At 40.7% G+C, this 6,757-nt stretch overlaps 1 pseudogene; it reads right to left on the bottom strand.

The window, feature by feature from the left end:
* Window positions 1-261: 261 nt before the first annotated feature.
* LOC133242382 (small ribosomal subunit protein eS26-like) lies at window positions 262-725 on the bottom strand (annotated as a pseudogene).
* Between the last annotated feature and the right edge of the window lie 6,032 nt (window positions 726-6,757).

The raw sequence follows: 6,757 nt of genomic DNA, 5'->3' as shown, positions 1-6,757 counted from the left end.
CGCCAGGCTCCTTTCTCCATGGCATTTCCCAAGCAAGACTACTGGAGTGGGTTACCATTCCCTTCTCCAGGGGATCTTCCCGACCCAGGGATGGAGTCTGGGTTTCCCGCATTGCAGCCAGATTCTTTACTGTCTGAGCCACCAGGAAAGCCCCCATAGTGGTGGATAGGTTTCCCCAAATTTGAATTTTTTAAAATGTAATTTCCATTTTATTATCTTTTCAGGGAACAGTATTTCTTCAGTCTTTAAGGACTTAGCTCATTACATGGGCTTTGGTGGAAGCTATGGGGCAGCAACCACAGGTCTAAATCGTGATGGAGGTGTTGGGTCCTTCTGGACTTCCTGGATTCCCAACTGCCTTACTCTGAATGGCACAACTCATGCAGTAATGTAGTTTCACATACAGCTTGGGAAGCACATGGTGTCAAAAACACTCGCTTTAGAAATGTCCCTGATGGCTGTGGCATCTACGATGTTCCAAATGACAAACTTCTTAATGGCCTTATCCCTGGGCACACATTGGGCACAGTTGGTACAGCGAATAGGTTGTATGTGGCCATGGCCCTTTTGGGCATTACCACAGTTCTTTCTTTCCTTGGTCATCTTGGAGATGAGGAGGTTAGAGCAAAAATTGGAATTTTTATTTGAAAGCTCCATTGTCTCCATTGTTATCACTGGTAGCAAACACTGTCAGTTAAGTGACAGACTCACTTCACTCATTTTCAAGGAGCTATCTGCCAAAAGCCTCAGTCTGAATAATTATAGTCTGTCTGTGGGTCTTCTTTTCAAGCAAAAATGGTGTTCCATGAAAAAAGGGTCTAATTCATCTCACAAAAACAAGTACTTTTCCTTCAGGCAACGATTGCACATTGATACGTAACAGATGTGCTTTATGCGTGCTCCCTATTTCATCACATGGAAAATTTTGTAACTGTACTCAATGGTTGAAATTTAATACAATTAACTTTTATACTGTTTCATGAAAGGCTTTGTTTACTGGGAGTGTGTGGGGGTGAAGAACGCAGTGAATAGTGATACAGTTGGTATTGCTGCCTTAACATGTGCTAGATCAGATCAGATCAGATCAGTTGCTCAGCCATGTCCGACTCTTTGTGACCCCATGAATCGCAGCACGCCAGGCCTCCCTGTCCATCACCAACTCCTGGAGTTCACCGAGACTCACGTCCATCGAGTCAGTGATGCCATCCAGCTATCTCATCCTCTGTCGTCCCTTCTCCTCTTGCCCCCAATCCCTCCCAGCATCAGAGTTTTCTTCCAATGAGTCAACTCTTCGCATTAGGTGCTAAGGCACCAGCAATTTTTTTTGATCTACCTTTGCTTTTGCACCATCAGTGCAAATGTCCATGTAGTGAAAAAGGAAAATATCCTTTTAGTCTTATTGTGAAAAGGGTTTTGACCTTCAGGATCCACATAAGGGTTTTAGGGATTCCCCAGGGGCCCACAGACCACAGTTTTTAGAAGAGCTACTGTACAGTGTTTTAGTGTAGGGATATACCACAACTTACTTATCTTTACTGTTGTTAGACATTTGTAGTGTTCTGTTTTGAGCTATTACAAATAGAAGTGATAAGAACAACGTTGCCCATATCTCTCGGGGCACGTGTGTATGCATTTGCATTGGATGTGCTAAAGGGTAGAGCTGCTGGGTCATAGGGCTGTGCATGCTCAAGTCTGGTTAATTATGCTGAATAATTTTTCAAAGTGGGATGCATTACCTCACACTTCCACCAGCAGTATCTGAGCCTTAGTGGGTCTGAATTCAGATGCATGTAATTTCAAAACCCTAAATAAAATTAATAGTTGCTTTGTCCTAAATAAAATTAATAGTTGTTGATGGCAAAAATTCAAACAGTATATAAAGTTTAAAGTGAAAAGTACTATAGGACTTCCCTGATGGTCCAGTGGTTAAGACTCCACCTCTCAATGTGAGGGGCATAGGTTCGATCCCTGGTTGGAAAACTAAGATCCCACATGCTACGGGGCCAAAAAAAAAAAAAGAAAAAGAAATGTACCAACAGAAATAGTAACACTACTATATAAACAAAGATATATGTATAAGGATGTTAGCAGTAGCTCAGTTTGCAGTGGCAAAAAAAGGAAATAGAATCAATTCCAATCAGTCGTTAATAGCATAGAAATCTGGTGCATCTACATCACTGAGTATTGTCCATTAACAATGAAGAATTAGGTCTATAGCAACAGATTTAGAGAGATTCTTCAAAGTATTGTTAAGTGGAAAAGACAGGATGCTGGGAAGTATATGTAATATGATCTTATTTTAAAAAAACACTTGAAGGGGAGAATAGCACAAATTTCCAGTTCAAATCATTTCTCTTTGCTTACAGTCCACCAGTTGCTTTGTCACGCCACATTTTACATTGTTTTATATGTGGGTCATGACTTTTGGAGGAAGTGTGTTTTTCTTAGAGTTTCTAATTGTCTTTTTTGTTGTTGTTGTTGGCAAAAGGTTTTTGTGTTTTTATCATGATATTACTCGTTTCTTCCAATTGTTTGGATGGACAACTTGTTAAATGCTCTGACATCTACTGACTCTTTCCAGGCCTCCTCTCTTCACAGTTGCCATCTTAGAATTTTTTCCATTGTGTTCCTGGCTTAGAATTTCTTCTCCTTAGATCCCAGGTCTTCTTTCTTAGATTTGTTTTTTTGATTGCTGGAGTACATCCTCAAGTAATTAATTTTTTCAGAGGAGGTAACTGGGAGTTAAAACTTCTGACTTACTTCATGTCTGCTGCTGCTGCTGCTAAGTCACTTCAGTCGTGTCCGACTCTGTGTGACCCTATGGACAGCAGCCCACCAGGCTCCTCTGTCCACAGGATTCTCTAGGCAAGAATACTAGAGTGGGTTGCCATTTCTTTCATACTTCATGTCTAAAAATGTCTATTTTGTTCTTATATTTAACTAATATAGAATTCTACATTCAGTCATTTTCTCTAACTTTACAAATATTTTTGTGTTTGTTGTTGTTGTTTTAGCATTTAAGTGCTGCTAATGAGGATTGTCATTTCTTTGTAGACTTCTTTTCTCACCAGAAGTTTTAAGGCTCACCCCTTTATTCTTGATATCTTAAAATTTCACAAGCTGTGCTTATACACAAGTCTTTTGTCTTTCATTCTACTTACAACTCAGTGGTCTTTTCAAACTGAAGTTTTCAGTTAGAATTTTTCTTCTTTTTTAAAACATTACTTCCTCCCCTCAACTGTTTTTCTTTCTTTCTGAAATTCTATTTAAATGGAGGTTGACCCTCCTGAATTTATATTTTATATTTTATTTTAAAAATATTTTTGATGTGGACCATTTTTAAACTCTTTATTAAATTGTTACAATATTGCTTCTGTTTTATGTTTTGTGTTTTTTTTCTGGCCATGAGGTATGTGGGATCTTAGCTCTTTGACCAGGGATCAAACCTGCATCCCCTGTACTGGAAGGTGACGTCTTAACCATTAGATTGACAGGCAAGTCCCTGGATTTATACTTCATAGATTTAAAAATCTTTCTCCCAATTTCTTGTGGTCAAGGCTGGACCCAGACACACTAGTATGCAAGATATACTTAGGAAAGAAAGGCTGGAGGTGTGATTGTAAACACAGGGAGCCCAAGCCTGAGGTGCACATGGAGACCTATACCAGCAACATTGTCACTGCAGTCTCTTCTATACATATAGCATTTAGTGTAACTAAAAACTTGGTGACAAGAGGTTTTTGTTTATAGAAGTACATGAGCCAATGAGTGAAAAAGGGATTACAGAGTATCGCCATTTGACAATCCCTAATGAAATAAGGAATGGCGCCCCACTCCAGGACTCTTGCCTGGGAAATCCCGTGGACGGAGGAGCCTGGTAGGCTATAGTCCATGGGGTTGCTAAGAGTCAGACACGACTGAGCGACTTCACTTTCACTTTTCACTTTCATGCATTGGAGAAGGAAATGGCACCCCACTCCAGTGTTCTTGCCAGGGACGGGGGAGCCTGGTGGGCTGCCATCTATGGGGTCGCACAGAGTCAGACACGACTGATGCGACTTAGAAGCAGCAGCAGCAGAAATGAAATAAGGAAGGAAATAAACCCTGAATATTCATTCAATGGACTGAAGCTGAAACTCTAATACTTTGGCCACTTGATGCAAACAGCCAACTCATTGGAAAAGACCCTGATCTGGGAAAGATTGAGGGCAGAAGAAGAGGGCATCAGAGGATGAGACGACTGGATGACATTACCAACACAATGGACATGAACATGGACAAACTCTGGGAGCTGGTGAGGACAGGAAAGCCTGGCATGCTGCAGTCCATGAGGTCGCGAAGTGTTGGACATGATTTGGTGACTGAACAACGGGAACAACAATGAAATAATGGATCTAGACAATGCTCATTAATGGCTGTTACCATCACAAGAAGAGAGATAACCAGATATTACATACTTTTGATGAAAACACACAGCACCACCTATGAAGCTCTCTTGCCAAAAAATTAATCATCAATGAATCTCTACATCTAACTACCAGTTTTCTTGAAAGATACTACTGGGATATAATCACCAAAATCCATAGATAGTGGAAAACTCTCCAGTCGAAACCAGCCGACATCTGCAAGAAAAAGTTCCAGTAGAAAAAAATAATTGGTGGAGGAACCTATAGATTAAAAGAGACTTAAAAGATACACCAACTATTTGCACTATGTGGTCTTCTCTAGATGTTGATAGGAACAAAAAATATCTGTAAAAATTTATGAACCTATCAAGGATATTTGAATACTGATTGAATCTTTGATGAATATTTGTTAATAATTAGGTGTGATAAAATGTTGTGACTATGCTTTTAAAAAGAGTCATTTTAGAGAACTATACTGGAATAATGATGTCTATTGTTTGCTTTAATATCCAGAGGAGGAGAAGTAAATGTGGGTATAGATGCAATGAGATTAGCCTTGAATTGATAGTCACTCAAGCTAGGGGCACAGCAGGGTCTTGAGATTTTCACTCCACTTTTGTATATGCCTGAAGTTTTTCATAATAAAAAGTTGAAGGTAAAAAAATCTAAAGTTCCTGCATAGTCAGGAAAACCTGAATTTGAATTCTTCTGTAATTCTGTGACCTGGACTACATTTTTAACCTCTCTGTGGCTTTGTTTCCTCATTTATAGTAATGGTCCCCATGTTACAGAGTGGTGGTGAGGATTTCATGGGGTTATGTCTATAAATCCCTTCCAACACTCTCTGACCTAGAGTCCACTCAATAAAGGGTAGTTCTTGTTACTGTGATTTACTTACTTATTTTGATGGTCTTATCTAGAGGGGATGATCTGTGGCTGGTCCTAGGTGGATACTGCCAGGCATGCGTGCATGCTCAGTTTCTCAGTCATGTTGGATTCTTTGGGACCTCCATCGACTGTAGCCCACCAGGCTCCTCTGTCCATGGGCTTCTCCACCTAAGAATACTGGAGTGAGTTGTCAATGCCCTCTGGAAGGGGTTCTTCCAGACCCAAGAATCAAACCCCCTTCTCTTGTGGCTCCTACTTTGCATGTAGACTCTTTACCCCTGAGCCACCAGGGAAGCCCCAGCCTGTAGCTTGCCCTGATTGGCTGAAAGCTAACCTGTACTTTCTCATGATTGGCTGACTCCTAGGCTGTAGTATGCCTTGATTGGCGAGCTCCTAGACTATGGTTTGTCTTGATTGACTGACTGCTAGCCTGTAGTTTGCCCTGTTTGGCTCACTCCTTGCCTCTACGTTGCCTTGATTGGCTGACTCCTAGCCTGTAGATTAATTGAGGAATGTAGGGAAAATGACTAGGCCAGTCAGATAGGACCCAAATCAAAGCCTCTTATATTGGCAGTTAAGATAGATTCAGGGGATTAGATCTGGTAGACTGAGTGCCTGAAAAATCTATGGACAGAGATACCTAACACTGTGTAGGAGGCGGTAACCAAAACCATCCTAAAGAAAAAGAAACACAAGAAAGCAAAATCGTTGACTGAGGAGGCTTTACAAATAGCTGAGGAAAGAAGATAAGCAAAAAGCAAGAGAGAAAGGGAAAGCTATACCTAACTGAATGCAGAGTTCCAGAGATTAGCAAGGAGAGATAAGAAGCCATTAAATGAACAATGGAAAGAAGTAGAGGAAAATAGTAGATTGGGAAAGACTAGAGATCTCTTTAAGAAAATTGGAAATATCAAGGAAATGTTTCATGCCGGATGGGCATAATAAAAAACAGAAAAGGTAAGGGCCAAACAGAAGCAGAAGAGATTAAGAAGAGGTGGCAAGGATACACAGAAGAATTATACAAAAATGTCTTAATGACCGGGATAACCACAATGGCCTTGTCACTCACCTAGTCAAGTGGGCCTTAGGAAGCATTACTACAAAGAATGGAGTGGAGGTGATGAAATTCCAGCAGAGCTATTTCAATTCTAAAAGATGATGCTGTGAAAGTGATGCACTCACTACGTCAGCAAATTTGGAAAAAATCAGTAGCCTCAGACTGGAAAAGATCAGTTTTCATTCCAATCACAAAGGAGGCCAATGCCAAGGAATGTTCAAAGTGATTAAGTGTTACTCACTCAGTCATGCCCGACTCTTTGCGACCCCATGGACTGCAGCCCACCAGGCGCCTCTGTCCATGAGATTTTCCAGGCAAGGATACTGGAGTGGGTTGCCATTTCCTTCTCCAAGCCATCTTCCCAAGATAGCAGACAATTGTGCTCATTTCACATGCTAGCAAGGTT

The sequence above is a fragment of the Bos javanicus genome, chromosome X (genome assembly GCF_032452875.1).
Source record: "Bos javanicus breed banteng chromosome X, ARS-OSU_banteng_1.0, whole genome shotgun sequence".
Lineage (NCBI taxonomy): Eukaryota > Metazoa > Chordata > Mammalia > Artiodactyla > Bovidae > Bos > Bos javanicus.
The sequence above is the reverse complement of the archived record's forward strand: the minus strand, read 5'-3'. Positions and strand labels throughout refer to the sequence as shown.